Source organism: Panthera pardus, unplaced genomic scaffold, assembly GCF_024362965.1.
Source record: "Panthera pardus isolate Hobbes unplaced genomic scaffold, ASM2436296v1 HiC_scaffold_6, whole genome shotgun sequence".
NCBI classification, from domain to species: domain Eukaryota; kingdom Metazoa; phylum Chordata; class Mammalia; order Carnivora; family Felidae; genus Panthera; species Panthera pardus.
In genome coordinates this window covers 6,389,217-6,409,310 of record NW_026526991.1, presented here as the reverse complement: position 1 = coordinate 6,409,310, position 20,094 = coordinate 6,389,217, and the positions used below count along the sequence as shown (strand labels likewise).

The 20,094-nt window shown below is 51.9% G+C and overlaps 1 long non-coding RNA gene across 1 annotated transcript; it reads right to left on the bottom strand.

The window, feature by feature from the left end:
* Positions 1-1,015: 1,015 nt before the first annotated feature.
* On the bottom strand, positions 1,016-6,185 carry LOC128775029 (uncharacterized). The gene is made up of 2 exons (XR_008419604.1): positions 5,719-6,185; positions 1,016-4,643 (listed from the first exon to the last, which is right to left on the bottom strand). It is a non-coding gene; the product is annotated as an uncharacterized LOC128775029 (long non-coding RNA).
* Positions 6,186-20,094: the final 13,909 nt, after the last annotated feature.

Below are 20,094 nucleotides of genomic sequence, written 5' to 3'. Positions count from 1 at the left end.
CTTTTTATTACTGACTAGACCCTCCAGCACAGTGTTGAATAAAATTGGTCAGAACAGATTTTGCCCTGAACCTGACCTTGCAGTTGATATGATCATATCATTTTTTTTCTTCTTTAGCTCATTAATAAGTACATCGATTGATTTTGAAATATTGAACCAGATTTCATTCCCGGAATAAACCCCATGTGGTCATGGTATATAATTATTTCTGTGCATTGCTAAATTCTACCTACTACTATTTTGTCAAGGATGTTTGTATCTAAATTCATGAGGGATATTGGTCTGTAAAATTTTTTTTTATTGTCCTGTCATTATCTTGTTTTGATATCAGGATAATACTAACTTCATAAAATGAATTTGGAAAGTGTTCCTCCTTCTATTTTCTGGAAGAGACAGTGTAGAATTAGTGTTAATTCTTCTTTAAGCATTTGGTAGAATTTGTCAGTAAAACCATCTCGACCTGGAGACTTCTTTTTCTAGGAGTTATAAAATAATGAATTCAGTTTTCTTAATAGTTGTAGGGCTGTTCCAATGATCTGTTTCATATTGAGTGATTTGTGATTAGTGTGAATTTCCAGAGAAGGTGACCCATTTCATCTAAGGTGCCAAATGTTATGTGTACATGGTTGCTCATAGATTTCCCTCATTAACCCTTAGAGGAAGGATCTGGAGTGACATGGCAATTTGTATATTTCTCTCTGCCATTTGTCAGTCTTGCTGCATTTGTTGGTTTTATCTTTCAAAGAACCAACTCTTTGTGTTGTGGATTTTTCTCTGCTTCTATTTTTTTTTCTTCTATCTTCTGATTTCTACTCTTCATTATTTCCTTATCTCTATTTCCTTTGGGTTTATTTTTCTCTTCCTCTTACAGCATCTTGAGGTGGAACCCTGGATTGTTGATTTGAGGTGTTACCTCTTTGCTAATGTATGCATTCCATGCTATAAATTTCCTTCTCGGTACTGCTTTATCTGTGTCTCACACATTTTGATACGTCATATGTTTACTTTAATTCAGCTCCGTGTATTTTTTTTTTTTTTTTTTTTACTTCCCTTGAGACTTCTTCTTTGACCCATGGATTATTTGGAAGCAAGTTGTCTCATTTCCCAGTGTCTGGAGATTTTCCTGTTAGCTTTTTGTCATTAATTTCTAGTTGGCTTCTGTTGTGATTAGGGAACATGCTGTATGGTTTCAATTCTTTTAATTATTTTGAGGTCTGTGTTATGGCCCAGGATATGGTCTATCTTGGTGTAGATTTCCTGGAAGTGAAAAGAATATGTGTCCTGCTATTGTGGGGTAGGGTGTTCTACAAGTGTTGTGTAGGTCCTGTTGGTCAACAGTGTTGTTGAGATCTGTGTCTTTGGTGATATTCTGTCTAGCTATTCTTTCAAACATTGGGAGAGGCACGTTGAAGTCTCCAAGTACAAATGTAGAGTGATCTATTTCTCCTCTCAAGCCTACACGCTTTTCTTCCACAAAATTTGCGGCTGTGTTCTTTGATGCACATTCAGAATTGGTGCGTCTTGTTGGTAGATCTGTCCATTCATCATCATACAATCTGTATCTCCAGTAATTTGCTTCGCTATGAAATCTACGTCATCTGACATTAATGTAGCCACTGCTTTCCTTTGATTGATATTTATGTGATATATCTTTCTCTACTCTTTTGATTCTAACCTGCCTACACCATTGTAAGTGAGTTTCTTGTGGACAGAATACAGTTGGGTCAGTGTAAAAATCCACTATGCTAACTCCCATCTCTTAATTGCCAACTTCTGTCATTTAGTTGTCTTCACGTGGTAAATGACCATTAACATTTCATTACTGACAGACATGTTAGGGCTTCAATCTGCCTTTGGCCTTTGTATTATATTTATTCCCTTTTTGTTTGTTTCCATTTTCTCCCGTGTCATCCTGTGAGTTACTTGAGTAGTCTTTAGACTTCCATTTTCATTTGTCTGTCATGTTTTTTAAGATATTGCTTTGTAGAACTATTTTAGAAGTTGCTTTAGATATTATTGTGTTATAGATACAAAGCTTATCACAGTCTATCGAGATCATTTTACCAGTCAGAGTGAAATGTAGACATCATACCTCCCTTCAGGTTCCTTTACTCTCCCATTTATAGTTGTCTTAAATATTCCTTCTACGTATATTTGGAAACACATCAGCCAATGTCAAACATAATTTAGAAAACTAAAGAGGAGAAGAAAAACCCATTGTATTTTCCCATACTTTTGCTTGCTTTCCCAATATTCCAAGGCTTCTCATTTCATTGCTTCCTTTCTGTCTAGAAAATTTCCTCTAGCAATTATTTTAGGACAGGTCGACTGACAAAACTTCCTCTTAGCTTTCCGTTGTCTGATAATGTGTTGGTTTCCTTTCATTGCGGGAATATTTTCTCTGCATATAGAATTCTGAATTTTTCCTTTCAGCCCTTGTTAAATATCCTGCCACTTCCTTCTGGCCTTTGTGATTTCTTTCTTTTTTTTTCTTTTTTTTCTTCTTTTTTCTTTTCTTTCTTTCTTTCTTTCTTTCTTTCTTTCTTTCTTTCTTTCCTTTTTAGAGAGAGAGAATGGGAGAGAGGCAGAGAGAGTGAGAGAGAATCCCAAGCAGACTCCACGCTCAGTGCAGAACCCAACACAGGGCTCAAACTCATGAGCCATGAGATCATAATCGGAGCCAAAATCAAGAGTTGAATGCTTAGCTGACTGAGTCCCCCAGGAGCCCCAGGCCTGTGTGATTTCTAGTGAGGAGTCTGCTATAATATAATAGCCTCTGTGCTATTCTTCCTATTTTTTCCCCTGTAGGTAGGATGTCCCTTTCCTCCTGCTGCTTTTGAGAAGTTTTTCTTTGTCTTTAGTTTCCAGAATTTTGACTATGACGTGTCCTGGTGTGCATTTATTCAGACCGATTGTATTTGGAATGTGCTCGCCTTCTCGAAGCTATAGTTTATGTTTCTTGCCAGATTTGGGAAGCTTTCAGTTATTATTTTAGCTCCCCCCTCTTTCTCTTCCCCTTCTAAGACTCCGATGTAACAAAGATCTGATCCTTTGTCACAATCCCGAGGGTCACTGGGGCTCTGTTCATTCCCCACCCCCAGCCTGTTGTCCCTCAGGGGTCCATATCAGGTGATTGCTATCATTCTGTCTTCCAGTTTACAGATTCTTCCCTTTTTCTATCTCCTAGTTCTTTGCTGAGACTTTCTATTTTTTCATTTGCTCTGAGCACATTCATAACTGCTTGCCAACGCCTTTCTCTCATGGGTGCTTGGTGATCTTTGCCAGATAAGCTAACATCTCTTGTCATCTCGGGGTTGGTATCTATTTATTGCCTTTTTCCATTCTGTTTGAGGTCTTTCTGGTTCTTGGTCTGATGAGTGATTTTCAGCCGAAACCTGGACGTTCTCGTATTACGTATGCGATTTTGGATCTTATTTAAACCTTCTGTTTCAGCTGGCTTTCTCTCACACCACTCTGGCAGGGGGAGTGGGGGGCTGCCTTACTGTTGCCAGGTAGAGTTGGAAATGCTGGTTTTCCACTCAGCCTTTCTTGACACCCAAGGTGGGTGCTTCCCATTCCCACTGGGGGGTGGGTAGGAGTTCTGGCTCCCCACCGAGCCTGCGCCAAAATCTCCCCGGCTGGGAGGGATACAGGTGCTTTGTTAACTCTCCCCACCTGGAGTCCCGGGTCGGGGGACTGGGGGGGAGGGTGACCTTGTTACCACTGGGCCACAGTAAAGGTCCCGACCCTACTTGGCCTCCTCTGACAAAACCCCCATGGGGAGGGGGAGAAATGCCTTGTTACTGCTGAGCTGGGGTAGAGGTCGAGACTCCCCACGTGTCTTTACTGACACCGCCACGGGAGAGGGGCCTCATTCCCAGCTGGCAGGGACGAAAGTCTTGGCTCCCCACTCAGCCATCCCTGACACCACCCCAGTAGGGAAGTCGGGCCCTCGTTACAGCCTGGGGTGGGCCTGGGCAAAGCCCTGTTTTCTTCTGTGTGTTTAGCTAAAGTAGGGCAGGTTTTGGCTCAAAGTTTTCTGTCTTGCTGGGCTGCCCCTTCCCGGTCCCGTGGCTAGAGAGAACGAGCTTTTGTCGGGCTTCTGGTTGTCTGTGCCTGCTGGCATTCCCAGATGGCAGCCGCCTCAGCCCCAGGTCTAGGGTGCATACGGCCAAAGAGAACCCCGGGAGCTCACCGTCGTGTCGTTGCTTGGGTCCTGAGGCCCCTCGTCGGCCTTCCTGCCTCTCTCCACCTTGCAGAATCTTCCCCTTACTCGTTTTATACATAATGTCCAGAGTTTTTAGCTGTGCCTCGTGGGAGGGATCGCCTCCATCACCCGGGACGGAAAAGCCTCTGTGCTATTCTTGCAACCTTCTGTGACTATCATTATTTCAAAATAAAAGGTGAGAAAAGAAATGTCAACCTAGGTGTCTCGCCAGTTTTTTGCAAGTATCAGAATCTAAGACAGTCTGTTACCCCGAGAGAAGAAAACTATCCATCGTAGTCCAGGCGGGGTGTGATAAATTCCAAAGGACAGCAGCTCGGAGGCAGGAGTCGGCGTGGGGCTGACGTTGGCAGGGGCGGGTTTCCCGATAGGACGTGGTGCCGGGCAGGCAGCTCAGGACAGACCTGTAGGGCCGTGTCTACGAAGAGAACGAAGCACTTTTCAAATAAAAGACATCGCTACTGCTAACCCCCTGGGGGTCCTTAAATGCCCGGTAGTCGCCAGCCCAGGAGGCGCCCAACTACAGAGTGTGAGAACAGGAAGGGCCCACGGGTGCCACCCGTCCAGCCCTCCTCTGCGGCAGGAAGCGAGGTCACAGCCACAGCCACAGCGAGGCGGGTGGAAGCTGGGCCTGAGGGAGACCGTCTGGCTGCCCCGGAGAGGGGACTGAAGGAGAGGCCCACGGCGGGGGCCCAGCTGGCCAGCCGGACTCCAGACTGGAGGAGATGGGAGCATCTGGAAAACATCATTCACTTTGACCAATCAGTGTTTAAAAGCCAAACAAAGCCACAGCGAGCACAGCCGGGCTTTTTTTCCCCCTTCCACGTAGAACAGCACATCTGGGTGTTTCATTTTACCCCACAGTTGTCTGCTGCCACGGATTCCTTGGGGAGAGCACGGGCCTCTTGCAATCAAGGACACATGTACCCGTCTTTAACTCCCAGAAAGTAGCCCGGTTTCCCAAAAACAAATCCACACCTGCTTCAGGGAAACCGGAAGTGGATATTTGCATGTCTCCATTCCTGAGGCAGCCCGGGGCGGGGGTGGTGGTGAGATGCTGGGGATGTGGATACAAGCAAAAACTAAGCCCCTGCCCCACGCTCTCCGCCATCTTGTGGAAGACGTGGAAGGGCCTGAGTGCAGGTGGAAACAGAGCGTCTGCTCCTACGAGGAGGCCATTCAACATGGCCGCCATCCCTCTTCCTGAAAGCAGTCCCTTCCTTGGAGTCCCTTCTGTGACTCCACCCGCCCCTGGGTCTTCTCCTGTCCCACCGGCCACGGCGTCCCCCTGCCCTTCCCATCGTGTTGGGTCCTGGATCTCCTCTTTTCTCCCCCCGCTTTCTCCTGAGCCCTTTCTTCCTCGCCTGTGGCTCTGGTTACCATCTCTTTGTCACTGGCTCCCAAATGCACAGCTCCCGCCAAGCCCTTCCCTCTGACCCTGTCGCACACATCCGCCCCCGCCTCCGGGATATCTCTGGGATCTCAGGACTCACCATCGACCGCAGGAAGTGGACGGTGAACACGGGGAACCTGCAAGGTGTCCCTTGACAGCTGTGTGTGGCCAGAGCAGTGGGGGGCCAGAGGAAGCAAGCAGGGAGCTGTTCTTGGAAAGAGATCAAACCAGTGCTGCTCACATAGTTACTGAAAGATGAAAAGAGGTGTTTGCCAGGCAGACCAAGCGGGGAGGGGCAGCCTGGGGGACAAATGGCCTGTGCAGAGATCCAGAGGCATGATAGGGTTTTCCGGGGGCTGCCGGAGCAGAGTCGGTGTCAGGGGAAAGCCAGGAGACTTGGTTGACAAGATCCTGGCCCCACGGATTTGCGTTTTCAAAAGAAGCCTGGCCCCACGGTCCCTGTATTCTCAAATGACAGCCTCAGTTCCCCCATCTGTTAAGTGGGGATAATAACAGAACCTACCTCATAGGGTGGTGGTGCGGATTAACCAGTTAATACAACTTGGGGCGCCTGGGGGGCTCAGTCGGTTAAGCGTCCGACTTCGGCTCAGGTCACGATCTCGCGGTCCGCGAGTTCGAGCCCCGCGTCGGGCTCTGTGCTGACCGCTCAGAGCCTGGAGCCTGTTTCGGATTCTGTGTCTCCCTCTCTCTCTCTGACCCTCCCCCATTCATGCTCTGTCTCTCTCTGTCTCAAAAATAAATAAACGTTTAAAAAAATTTAAAAAAAACATACAACTAGACATGCTCTGAACAGTGCCTGGCACATTGTAGGCGCGGAACAATATGACCTATTTCCTCGTGTCTCTGTTGCAGTCTGTCGGGCCCTGACGCTAGAGGGAAGGTTCTGGAAAATGTGGCTGTGCACTTGTGACTGACAGCCTCCTTGCCGAGGGAAGTCAGGGCTGCACAGTGCAAACCTTTCGCTGCCCACAGTGGCAAGGCCAAGAGGTGAATGGCGGCCCAGATGCCACCCGCTGCAAGCTGGCAAGGGACTACGGCCATCCAGAAAGCAGGCGCTTTTTTCCAATGTGCCAAGCTCTGCATTCGGAGAGAAGCCTGGGGGACTGCTTTAAATTCACACCTGACGTCCTGGGGCCCCTGGGAACAGTGACGGGGACTTCACTGTTGCTTCCATTGGGGGGTGAGGGCTGGAAGCCAGGCAGACTTCTCAATGTAGTGTTGATGGGGTGGGGGGGGTGGCGACCAGGAGAGAGGTCCGTCCCCTTGAGCCCCAGGTCAGGGCCCCTTCCGTGGAGGACACTTCCGGGAGCTATTAGATGCCCTGTGGAATTTCCACATTAAAATGAAGTCCACAAAGGGGCGCCTGGGTGGCTCAGTCGGTTGAGCATCCGACTTCGGCTCAGGCCGTGATCTTGCAGCTCATGGGCTCAAGCCCCGCGTTGGGCTCTGTGCTGACGGCTCGGAGCCTGGAGCCTGTTTCAGATTCTGTGTCTCCTTCTCTCTCGGCCCCTGCCCTGCTTGCACTCCGTCTCTGTCTCTTGAAAAGTGAATACATGTTAAAAATATATATATATTTAAAATGAAGCCCACAGAACTTCGGAAGTGACTGTCCCCAATGTCTGTCTCTTCCACCTGTACCTGAACGCCGTGTTCAACACAGAATTTAAGAGTCAAGTAACCTGGATCCAAATCTCAGTGTCCCCACACCCCCCGCGACTGTGGCTTGACCCCCTAGGGCTTGGTGTCCTCGCCCAGGACCTGATGAGATGACGGCACAGCTCTCACAACACACGGTAGACAAGAGCCCGAGATGAACAGAAATGCGGACGGTGCCTGGCCCAGAGCCGGCGCCCCAGAAACTCTAGCAACACCTCTCCACCCGAGGCGGGAAAAACATCCACCAACACTTTCCACTGGCACGAAGGTTGTAATTTGGCCAGAGGTTTATTTTAATTAGCCAACAGCAGGAAAAGTTGATTCAGGAATGTGAGCGCTTGATGACTTCCCCAGGTGGCGGGAGAAAATATTAAATGACAAAAACAAACTGACAGACGTTCTTGAGAGAAAAGAGAGAGAGAGAGGGAGAGAGAGAGAGTCCTGTTAATGGCACTGCCTAAATATAGCCAAGAGTATTTTTGTAGATGGCAGGAACGATGCCCAAGCCTTGGAAGAAAATACCGCGTCTTCCCAATTTTCCGTCCGGCTCTTTTCTCGAATCGAGGTGGCAGCCACTTCTGGAAGCATCCAGACTCTGAGCGTCAGCCCCGTTAACCTGGATGCTAGGCCCAGGCCGGCGGAGGGAGGGACGGGGCTCAACGACTTTGCAGCCCTTCGCATGAAATCCAATAGGGCGGCCTGGCCCGTGAGATCTGGTGCTTTCTCGCCTCCACGGGGCTTTTCCCAGGCTGCATTTCAAACGAGGAGAAGATGCGCACGGCCCCACAAAGGGCCCTGAGAGGCAGAATTTGGTCAAGGAGCCGTGCAAACAACAGCCAGGCCCTGGGCCCACACCCCGCACCCTCCCGCCAAACCCCTAATTGGGAGCAGGTTAGAGGAGGCGTCCGCGGGGAGTCAGCCATGCGGTCTCGGACAACGACCTTCCCACCGAATTCTTTTCGTCCCGATTTCCACACAGGCCGTAACAACAGCATGCACAACCAATTACGCGCTCCGGGAAGGAGGCCTCGGCTGGAGGCCGCTGGCAGCGGGCGCCTTCGGAGGCCACCCCCCTGTCCGTTCTGCCATCCGCCGGTGCCCGGAGCCCACGCCCGCCTCCCCGCAGGAAAACCACACGTCGTTTGTCATGAGTTCGCTGAAACGGGTGACCGTTTCGCGGATGTTCAACAAATTGGTGACCGCGGAGCTGTTGACTCCTGGGAGCGGCTGGCGTCTGAGCTGTTTATATTAAATGAATGGAGAGTGAGGACTTCCTCTCCCAGATATCAGTTTACAGCTGTCGGGGGTGGGGGTGGGGGGCCTTTAGTACTGAATCCAAAAGGGGTGCGGGGAGGGGAGGGCAGGGTTTGCAGGGGGTGGGCGCTGTGGGAGGAGGAGGCTGTTTGGCATCGGATTAACCGATGCATCCATACACTCTTCTCAGCCAACGTCTGTTGGGTGAAAGGGTTGACCCGACTTTGCTCCGGGCTCTGCACCCACGACTCCATAGGTGCAGCCGGGGCGGCCAGCCGGGGAATTTGCCCAGGCAGGGAGGAGAGAGAGAGAAAGAGACAGAGAGAGAGAGAGAGAGAGAGAGAGAGCGCTCCACGCAAACCTTGGGCCCGTGACTTAGCCGACCAGGGCCTCAATTTCGCATCCGGAGACGGGTGTGATCGACGTGTGTAGCTCACAGGTTGTGGTCAGGATCACATGAAATAATTCGGGCAGCCATTGGCCATTGTTAGGATTCTCCTGGAGACACCACCAGCTTGACAAAACCCACGCTGAGCTCTTTCTGGGCGTCTTTTGGGTTGCCTTTTGGGCATCTCAGGGCAGACTGGCCGGGGAGCTATCCCAGGGAAGCAGGGTTTATGCATTCACCTAGCAAATATTTGCTCCCTGGCTGCCTTCTAGGAACAAAGCAAAACAAAGCAAACGATACAAATCTGTTATTCATCAGAGCCCCTGAGGCTGCCCCAAGCGGGCCACACAGCGCTGTGGAGACGCTGGCCCAGGCCCGAGCGGCCGGTCCCACGTGAGGGGTGATGGGGCCCGGGGTGGTCTCTGTCCCCCCTCGTGACTCTCAAGTGCAAAGCCCAAGTGGAAGGCTACTAATATTTGCAAAAGGAGTTGTGCTCTGCATTATCTGTCTAACACAGTGGACAGGAGGAAGGGGCGCGGACCCACCCGGAGCATCCTGGTCTCAGCTCCCCACATATGGGTTTGTGTTGTTGTTATTTACATTTTACTCCGAAGGTGGAATCCAAGGGGAGACACCAAGGGATTCCGATTCTAGTTCAGGTCTCCAAAAGAGCCATGACCAAGTGGAATCTGGATTTTTCCAGAGGTCACTTTGGCTGGAAGGGTGAGGAGTGGGCTTGTCGGAGGTGGGCAAGAGGAGGCTGCGGTCTGCAGTGGTCCAGACTTCGGAGGAGGCCCCCATGCCAGGACGGCGGCCAGGGCGAGAGGAATGGGGGGGACCAGCCCTTGACCGACGTGGGGCAGCACGGGTGACGGAGGGCAAGTCCCAGATTTCCCGCCCAGGACCAAGCGGTGCCTCTCCCCAGTGGGGGATTCGCATACAGAAGAGCAGGTCTGGGGGGAATGATGAATGCAGTTTGGACACGTTGAGTCTGAGGTGCCTGTGGGACATCTGGGTGGAGACTTCTAATAGAGGTTTCGGTTGTACCCTGGGACTCTTCCTGCCAGCTGGGGGACGCCCGCACCCAAGACACTTCACCCCCACCCCCCCCCACCCCCGTCTTCCCGATGCCTGGGAGGAGGCGGGAGACCTGAGTGTCGCAACGACCCGAGGTGATTTAGAGGCAAAACGTCTTGTGTGTTTGTTTCTCAGCACTGCCTTCCAAGAGGGAATCTAAAACCCCACATTCTGATCCTCAGTGTAATTTCCAGTCATTTCCACCGACAACATTTGGTTCTTATTACCAAAAGATACTCACACAGATGTAGCATTAAAATCTTGGCTCCGATGGAAAAAGAAAACAAGATAATAGAAAGGATTGCAGCAACGCTCAGACATTTATGATTCCAAGAAACGGTTGTTGGATCGCTCCTCCAGAATCGCCGTCTTCCGTGAGTTTCTGGGTGGAAGAAAGCCAGCCTCTTGGTAAATTTCAGGCTGTTCATCTGAACTTGCACCGGGGAGGCCCCTAGAGCCCTGGATGGTGAACCCTTTAGGGACAAAGGCCTGGCCATTGTCCCCTGGTGTCGCCAGCCAGGCACACGGACGCTGCTCACGCGGGGTTTGTTGACCGAGAAAAGGAATGGCTTAAGTCCCACAAGTTGGGACAAGCTAGGTTTTCTCGCTCGACATTTCCTTCCAAAGGTTTCAAGGGCTTATACAGGGAGAGGTGACTCTTCTCCGAGACACAGATGGGAAAACACTTACAGAGAACCAACGCTTTGAATTTGGATGGAGAACTTTATCCTTGCCTTTGTCGAATTCCGTGCTCACGGTTTGGGTCCCGTCAGTGTCATTCCTGGTACAGCACTCACGAGCGAGCCCGGGACACCCCCAAGTGTATTTTTACAGCATAATCACTAACATTTATGACATTTCTCCTATGTGCCGAGCACTTCAGTGAGCCATGCCCTTTAATCCCCACTAGTCTGGTATGATGATACGCTCATCATCCCCATTTTGTAGATGTGGGAACCTGCCCGGGAAGGTCATTTTTCCAAAGGTGCGTGGCTGGCAAGAGGCAGGGATGCTGTTTGAACCTAGGGGGCGGGACTCCATCGCCCATTTACCCACTGTTTCCACTTGCTTCCTTTTCTTGTTTTTTGTTCTTTGTTTTTTAATGTTTGTTTATTTTTGAGAGAGAGAGACAGAGGCAGGGCATGAGCGGGGGAGGGGCAGAGAGAGAGGGAGACCCAGAATCCGAAGCAGGCTCCAGGCTCTGAGCTGTCAGCACACAGCCCGACGTGGGGCTCAAACTCTTGAACTACAAGATCATGACCTGAGCTGAAGTCAGATGCTTAACCGACTGAGCCACCCAGGTGCCCCCCCCCTTTTTTTTTGAGTGACAGAGAGAGAGATGGTGCGGGGTGGGGGGAGTTCAGAGAGAGAGGGAGAGAGAGAGAATCCCAAGAAGGCTCCGGCACTGTTAGCCCAGAGTCCAGTGTGGAGCTTGAACTCACAAAGTGTGAGAAATCAAGAGTCAGAGGCTTAACCTACTGAGCCCCAGGACTCTACTCTTCCCTTTCAGCTCCTGGGCCCCATCGCTGCACAGGGACTACACAGGTCCCATCAGACAACAGGTCTCCATCCAGCTTCCCCAGGGCACTCAGGCTGCCAGGGGAGAGCCTCAGCCCCGGGAACCCCCAGAACCCTCTGGGGCCTTGGTGCAGTTGTGGACGAGCCGGGCATGACTCAGGGGGCCCCGGAGAGGAAGCAAAAGAGAATAGACTACGTGCAGCTAATTTGGCATGAAGGGACCTCAGATCCAAACAGCAATACCTTCCAGAGGACGTCTCCCCCCACCCCTCCGCCTGTGCATACCGTGTGGAAGGAATTGGGAGACAGATTCAATTCTGTCCCTCTTCTGGGGCTTGCTTGCCTAGCAGGTTGGAGTCAAGGTCAGGAAAACCTCTCCCACTCCTCGTGGTGCTTCCGTGACCGGACGGCTCCCTGCCCATCCCCCCGCCACGAGGATCTACCGCTCATCTTGCCAAGCTGGAGCCCAGGAGAGTGAACCGGGCTCTCCCCGAAACAACCCGAGTCATCCAGGATGTTGCCAGCTGTGGGGCAGGCTCTCGGGGCCCATTCTTGCCTGGTGGTCTGTGGATCCGGGAGGGGCACGTCATGGAGCCCCCGCGTGGACCGTGCTGCCTCATGTACATGCAGTGCTCGTCTTCCCATCGGCCCAGCTGAGCAAGCGGGCTTACCTCCGAATTAAGACAGAAAGCAGATCCAAAGTGCTTTGGGGCCACACGGCACGGGGTCCCCATCCCGGCTCAGTGCTGTGTGGCTTCGAGCAAATCGCTTCACCTCTCTGAGCCTCAGCTTACGCACCCCAACAGCAAAGCTGGTGCAATACAGGGCTTTTTCACCTGGGTCCGTGGGATCCTGAGAGACCCGAGGGGAAGTTCCGTGAAATAGGATGGGGAGAAATTACGTCCTTATTTCAACCAACTTACAACTGAAATGTAGCATCTCCTTCCATCACGAAGGTACGGAACGTTCTTCGAGAGGAGCATCAGTGGCACCCGTGACCTGTCACCGATCAATGGCCACCCCTACTTCAAAATTACAGTAGTTACGAGATCCGTACCGGGTTTTGCCACTCAGTGCATTAATTTCTCAGTATTGTTGTACAAACGTCCCCGAAGAGGAGAGGAGACCCAACTGGATGGTGGGGTCTGTCTACACCCCTCCACTGTGTGAGGTCCCTCCGTACATGACACCCTGCTCACCCTAGGCCCCCCCCCCCCCGGTGAAACCACCCACCCATCACTTGGCGACTCCCACTTAGAGAACGAACCAAAGGGTTTGGAGAAAGGCTGACTCTTAACTGCCCGGGGCAGGCCCTGCGTGGCAGGCTGGGACCCGACACGGCGTGTTCTGGGAGAAGGCGTCCGTTTTTGTAACAGAAGCTCCATTCAAACGCGTGCTCAGTCTCCAAACCGGGGGGTCACCCTCACGCCCCTTCACGCTGTGCACCCGCGGGTCGGCCTTCCTGTTCCCTCCGTCTTCAGATCTGTCCAGAAGCATGTCAAGCCCCCACTTCTGCAGCTGGTCCCGAGGCACCATCACTCCCAGCCGGATAATTCCCATGGGCTCCCCTCTGGGTCCGGTTTCATCCCTGCTGGGTTTGTTCGCGTGCTGCAGCCTTAACCCCAGAAGCTGGAGAAGCTGTCTCCACATGCGAGCCAGCTCGCCCCTTGCTCAAAACCCTCCAAAGGCACCAATCGGACTCCCAGGAAATGTCAGGCCTGTGGGGTCTTCCCTTCTCCCCTCCCCGCCCCCGCACCGACTCCGCTCCAGCCACACCCGCCTCCTTGAACACCCAAAGCATCATTCCTCCCCGGGCCTTTGCACTTGCTGTCCCCTCCTGTCCGGAAAGGCTTTGGCCCTCGTCGCCTTCAGGGTCTTAGTTCCACATCCCCTTCTCGCTGACGACTTCCTCGGCGTGGTGGACACTGGGATGCGTGGCCCGGATTCCTCTTGGTCCCTTTGAGGATTGCCATCAGCCCACCCTCGGCCACACCTCCTTCCAGGAGCAGCCTGGCCCACGGACTGATCAACACGGGCTGTGAAGGCCTGATTTTTGGCAATTCTGAAGGCCCGTCCATCTCCAGAGCTCTGTGTGGGGCCAGCTGCTGTCTCTGCTGGGCCCTGTCACAGCTCGGTTCCGCCTCAGCCCCATCCTGCCTTTTCCCCCCTCCCCCCACACATGCTGATCCCAGCTGCCCTCCCGAACAAACATCCTGTGCACGAATCTCCAAATCAAACTGCTTCTCAGGGAACTCCTTGACGTGAGTCACCCTACCTACAAGTGCACAATGCCTCTTCAAACACACGCTCGCTAACCCCTTCCCTCTCCGCTCGTTAGGGTCCCTCCCTCTCTTCGCGCACAGGTTTACCTGTGTATCTTGTTCGTTGACCGTCCTCCCGCTGGAATGTAAGCCTCATAAGGACAGGAGTATGTCTTGCTTTGTTTATTTTGTTTGTTTGTTTTTAATCTTTTTAAATATTTATTTACATTAGAGAGAGAGAGAGAGACAGAGCACAAGAGGGGGAGGGGCAGAGAGAGAGGGAGACGCAGAATCCGAAGCAGGCTCCGGGCTCCGAGCCGTCAGCACAGAGCCCGACGCGGGGCTCGAACCCACGAACTGTGAGATCACGGCCTGAGCCGGTCAGACGTTCGCCCGATTGAGCCACCCAGGCGCCCCTGCCTTGCTTTGTTTTATCCGCATCGTGCAGAAGAGTGCCTAGCACTCTCAGCACCCACCCAAAGCTCGTTGAATGAGTGAGTGGCAGAACGAGTGTGCCGTCCTTGACTTGTAGCCCCAAATCCCTTTTACACGCTCTGTGGACTCTGACATTCTGAGTTACTGTAATTGGTTCGGGGAACCTGATTCCAGATCTCGACAACTCCCCACCACCAAATTCTGTTGGGCTGGGCTCCAGATGACATGGTCCTGATTCTGGCTCTACTCACCTGACCACCTGAGGACTGTGTATTTTTTAGAGCTTCATCCACATCACCGTTGAAAATGTTGGCTAGAACCAAGTGCCCCTCATAGCCATTTTCTTGGTGGTGTTTATGTCTCCTGGAGCTGATCTTGTCCAGATACCCATTCGCATGTGTATTTCTGCCCCCTCCCCCCCCCCCCCCCCCGTTAGCGGGCGTGTCTTGTTAATTGCCGCGGCCCAGGACCTACGACTGCGCCTGGCACGATGTGCATCTCTCCTAGCTGCCTCATCGCCCCTGGCGGCTGGGTGGCATGTTCCCCCCGCCAAGGCTGGCTGGTCGTGCTCTCTGACATCTCGAGACACCTCTCTGGTACGACTCAGGGTCACGCTGCCTGGTGTTTCACACGCCCCAAGGAACACCGGCCCGTGGGCTCCTGGTGCCATCCCCTGTATCTCCGACAAGAGTCCCGCAGAGCTGAGCCACGTCTGTCTCCATTGTCGGCAAAGCCATTACAATTAGGGCACACTGTGTGCCAAGACTGTCCTTTCCCCCCCGGGGGATTGCTCCCTGGCAGCTCCTCAATCATCATACAAATGGGTCCCCAGTGGATTCATACCACTCGCTCTCTGGACCTGCCCCGAGTGAGCCTGAATGCCGAGCGGACCGGCTCAGGCTTAAGCTCTAAAACTTCATTAATCAGTGCAACAAATATATGTCAGGCAGTATTCCGGGTTCTGGGAATGGCAGGAATTAAAGCAAAGTCTCTTCCCTCGCGGGGCTCAGCGTCTAGCGGCAGGCGAGGGCCGACGAAACACACATCCCAGGTGATGGATGCCATGGAGAAAAAAATAAAGCAGGGCGGAAAGGGTGTTCTGGGGGAGGAGTGTTTTCCTCGGATGCAGGACCCAGGAAAGAGCCTCACTGAGAAAATGAACTTTGAGCTGAGGCCTCAAGGAGGGGATAGAGTCGGCCACCTGGATATCCAGAGAAAGAGCATTTTGAGCTGGGAGAACACACCCGGCACGAAGCCGCGGTGGCCAGAGCTAGGCTGGCACGCTGAGTGCATAGTAATGAGGCAAGTACGGTCAGAGCGGAGTGAGGAAGGAGGAGGGCAGTAGGAGAGGAGGTCAGAGAGACGCATGGCAGGGAGTGAGGTCACATGGGCTTTGAAGGCCACTGGCTTCACTCTGGGTGAACTGGGAGTCCCTGGAGGGCTTGAGCAAAATGACAGCCTGGCGTGCATTTTAACTTGGTTTCTGTGGCTTCTTTGTGGGAAAGGGCTGTGTGTGGCCAAAGGGAGAGAAGCAGGGACAGCAGAGAGGAGGTTAATGCAATCATCCAGGCCAGAGAGAACGGGCTGCACAAAGAGTTAGCCATGAAGGCAATTAAGAAGTGGTCAGATTTATACAATAGTTTGAAATCTAGGCAATAGAATTTGCTGACAGAGTGAATGTGGGATGTGAGAGGGAGAAAACCCAGGGGTGCATCCAAACTTTTTGGCCTCAGCGATTGGGAGAATGGGACCGCCCTTGACGGAGATGGTGGAGATTTGCAGGAATGGGTTTGGGGGCAGAATTCCGTTTGGACACATTCACTCTGACTGTTTAGATAGCAAGGGGGCATTCGATGCTGAGCCTGGCATCCCAGGGCGAAGGTCTGGCTAGTGACGTGCATCGGAGAAGCTCTCGCCCGTCCCGGTGACCTGGGGCTCTGCCCACCATTCCTCCTGGGACTTCCGGAAGCCTAGCTCCACTTTGGGGAAGTTAATTCTAGTCTTTACGTCTCGGTTCGTCTTCTGGGAAATAAAACTGGCCAAAACGTGTTCCAGATTCATGAAGGTTTTCACCCCATGACGCGTGTATGCTGTCGGTGTGGCTCTAGGCTCCGCGAGCTTCCGCTATGGACACGATTATGTTTTGCTGGAAGTGCTAAGGTTGCTGCAAGCCCCCCAACCCCCCTTTTGCCTCTGCTTACACTCTGAGCCACATCCCCCTGGCCACAGAGACGGGAACAGGGATGAAACCTTAACCTGTGGGCTGCCCATTTAATTTATTTATTTATTTAACCATTTTTTTTAATGTTTATTTATTTTTGAAGGAGAGAGAAAGAACACGAGCAGGGGTGGGGCAGAGAGAGAGAGAGGGAGACACAGAATCCGAAGCAGGCTCCCTGCTCCTAGCTGTCAGCACAGAGCCCGACGCGGGGCTCGAACTCACAGACTGTGAGATCATGACCTGAGCTGATGTCGGATGCTTAACCGACTGAGCCACCCAGGAGCCTCAAGGCTGTCCATTTTAAAGGACCACCGGGTCTAATCAGACTCCCCAGTCACGAATCAGAGTTGGGAATGAGGAGACCAGCCTCACCAGTGGTGGCCCTGGAGCCAAAAGGCCATTCTGGGCCACTTACCACATGAGCCAGCCAAGGACAGAGTCACCTTGATGATGGTTGGCTTGCACCAGTTCTCACCCTGGGGAAGTGTCAGCCCCGTCCTAAGGCTCCGCGAGTTCCCACTGGACGTCCAGTCAACAGAGGCACGTTTGTTGAGCCCAAGATGGGAACCCTAGGAGGTGACTTGTTCACAGCTCAGCCTGGTGTGATGTCCCGAGCTGCCTCTTTCTCCAATGGGTGTTGGAATGTTCCATCTCCAACAATTATGGACAATAGGGTTGAAGTCCCTTCTGGCACTGTCAGAACAAGAGTGCTTGGAGAGCTTTCTAGAACATCTGGTAAGAAGAAAAGACCCACTAAATCCCAGACATTCCATCTCTCCACACTGGGGCCATAAGCAGTGCTAGCTGGGGATTGGCCCTTGGGGCCTTGGATTCATCACTCGTTTGGCAAAGGAAAAGAAGGAAAGCAGACCCACCAGGCACAGGATAGGCAAAACTGACTTTGCCAGGGCTTGGCAGACGGGTGGCTAGGTTCCAAGACAGGGCAGCATGAGCCCGGGGGTGATCGGACAAGGCTGTCGGGTACCACCTGGGCCTTTGCCGAGTGGGGGGTAAGCACAGAGGAAGGCCGTGTGGGTCCACAGGGCCCAGGGTCTTGCCCTCTCTCAGCTTCTCCCAGCCCCTTCTTGTCATTGTTTTAACACCATGTGGACACATCACAGGTCAAGAAGACGCCTCTTATGGAAAATGTACTCAAAAGTCCTCTCGCCATATTTCAGCCGCCGTGCTCTGGCCCGTGACCAGGCAAGAAGCATGGGGACCGGTCGTCTCCTCTCTGCAGCGTCACTCCAAGGTGACTGTCACAGGGGATTATACTCACAGCCTCCACACCAGCCTTGTCTATCTGCCTAGAGAGATCAGAGGCATACACTAGACAAGATGGCCCTGCAAAGGGCAGATGCGTGCAAGACAGAGTGCCACCTGCTGGTGGTCATGGGCACTGCAGACAGCCACCAAGTTCATTCCACAGGAATCTGGTAGCAGGTGCGTTAGGGCTCCTTCCTTCGCTTATTTGATGGGGGTGGGGAATAGAGCCTTGTTTCTTTTTTCTGTACATTCCTCCGCTCCAAAAAAGTTGTCTCGTGGACTTTTGTGATCATCCCCATCACCCTGTCATTGGCGAACACTGACTGCCCTGGACATTCGTGCACAAATTTTTGTGTGGACATACGTTTTTAATTCTCTTGGGCATACCACAAGGAGGGGACTTGCTGGGTCACATGGTCACTCTGATTTATAAATTCCTGATGCCTCCGCTTCTCGGGCTCTGGGCTCTGCCTCGGCTCAGTGACATTAGTGTATTCTGCCTGGGGTCCTCCTTTCTGCCAAGCATAGTGATGCCTTCCGGAAGAAGCACTGGGTGAGCATACAGCTCACCTTGCCCCCCTTCTCTCAGAGACCACAGTCCTGCACTGTCTGTCGTCCAGCACCTGAAAATAGTTGTCCTGTTTATTTTGTCCAGCTTTCTGTTGTTTAAAAGCAGGAGAGATAGTCCAGTACTCATTACTCCATCAAGGCTGGAAGCAAAAGACCAAAAACACTTTTAAAAATACCGGTACTCGGGGGGGCGCCTGGGGGGCTCAGTTGGTTAAGTGTCCGACTTTGGCTCGGGTCATGATCTCGCGGTTCATGGGTTTGAGCCCCAAGTCGGGCTCTGTGCTGACAGCTCGGAGCCTGGAGCCTGCTTCGGATTCTGTGTTTCTGTCTCTCTCTACCCTCCCCCCCCCCCCCCCCGGAAATCGCATTCTGTTTCTCTCTCAAAAATGAATAAATGTTAAAATAAATAAATAAATAAATAAATAAATAAATAATACTTATATTCGATAATTTCATTGTCTAAAGTCCTAGGGAGATCCAAATATGAATGGTGGTTTCTACAGATAGTTACTCATGGTGACTTCCTTGCTTGCATGTTTTCTGCTTGTGAGAGCTTGTCTTTGGTTGAGTTCAATCTGGGAGAACCCTGAGGAGTCTAAATTGGGACTGCTTTTGTCCTGAGATTATTTATGTTAGCCCCTACTAGGTTCCATGGAGGTAAAATTAATCTGAGAACACTTAGGTTTAATTTTTCTGCTGGGGATTTCTCTCACCTCTTTGAAAAACGGAAACTCTGGAGCTATACGACAGTGGGCATATGGGTGTGAATTCTCAAGGACTGCAATCCTCAACCTCATCACCGCCATCATCATCATCATCATCCCCATCGTCATCACCATTATCACTATCATCACCACCGTCATATCACCATCACCATCATCCCCATCACCATCATCCCCATCACCATCAACATCACCACCATCAGCATCACCACCATCATCATCCCCATCACCACCATCACCACCATCACCATCATCCCCATCCCCATCACCATCACCACCATCAGCATCACCACCATCATCATCCCCATCACCACCATCACCATCCCCATCACCACCATCACCATCACCACCACCATCATATCATCATCACTATCAACCCCATCACCATCAACGTCACCATCATTCCCATCACCATCAGCATCACCACCACCATCATTATCCCATAACCAGGGTGAAGACTCATTGCTTTCCACAGTCTCTTTCTATCCCCCCCCCTTTTATCAAGGGCATAGCCACCTTCCAAGGTCCCAGATTAGTGCAGAGGTCTCAGTTTTGGATACTCCCCCTTCATGAGGGCCTCTTATTTTTCTCCTAATTATTAACCCCCCCAAACTCTGGATTCCTGTTATCATCCTTTGCCACCAGGGCAGCCCCAGTTTCTATTCCTTATTAACGTTCACTGTTTTGGTCTCAATCCACCGTTCATTCTTATGCGTATGAATGACTTTCACGGTTTCATTTACGCCCTTGTGAGTTCAGCAATGCAGACAAAAATCCCTGCTGTAATTAATCCAAGATCTAGTGGAGTTGTGGCGGACAAATATTTTCGGGACGCTCGACCCGCCATATGGATCATTCCGTTGGAAGCGGAAATTCTCCACCTCGGTGACTTCATCTGCGGCAAATGGGAGCAATAATCCTGACTGGTGAGAACTGTCGCGAAGAACTGAGGTGTGCGGAAGGAGTGCACTTGGTAGAGTGCTTGGCAACAGGTGGCGTGGGCTCGCGGCATCGCTAATGGTACAGGAAGTGAGGGGAAGCCACGAACTGGAGCGCGACGCACTCTTTGCTCCTTCCACAAACGTAT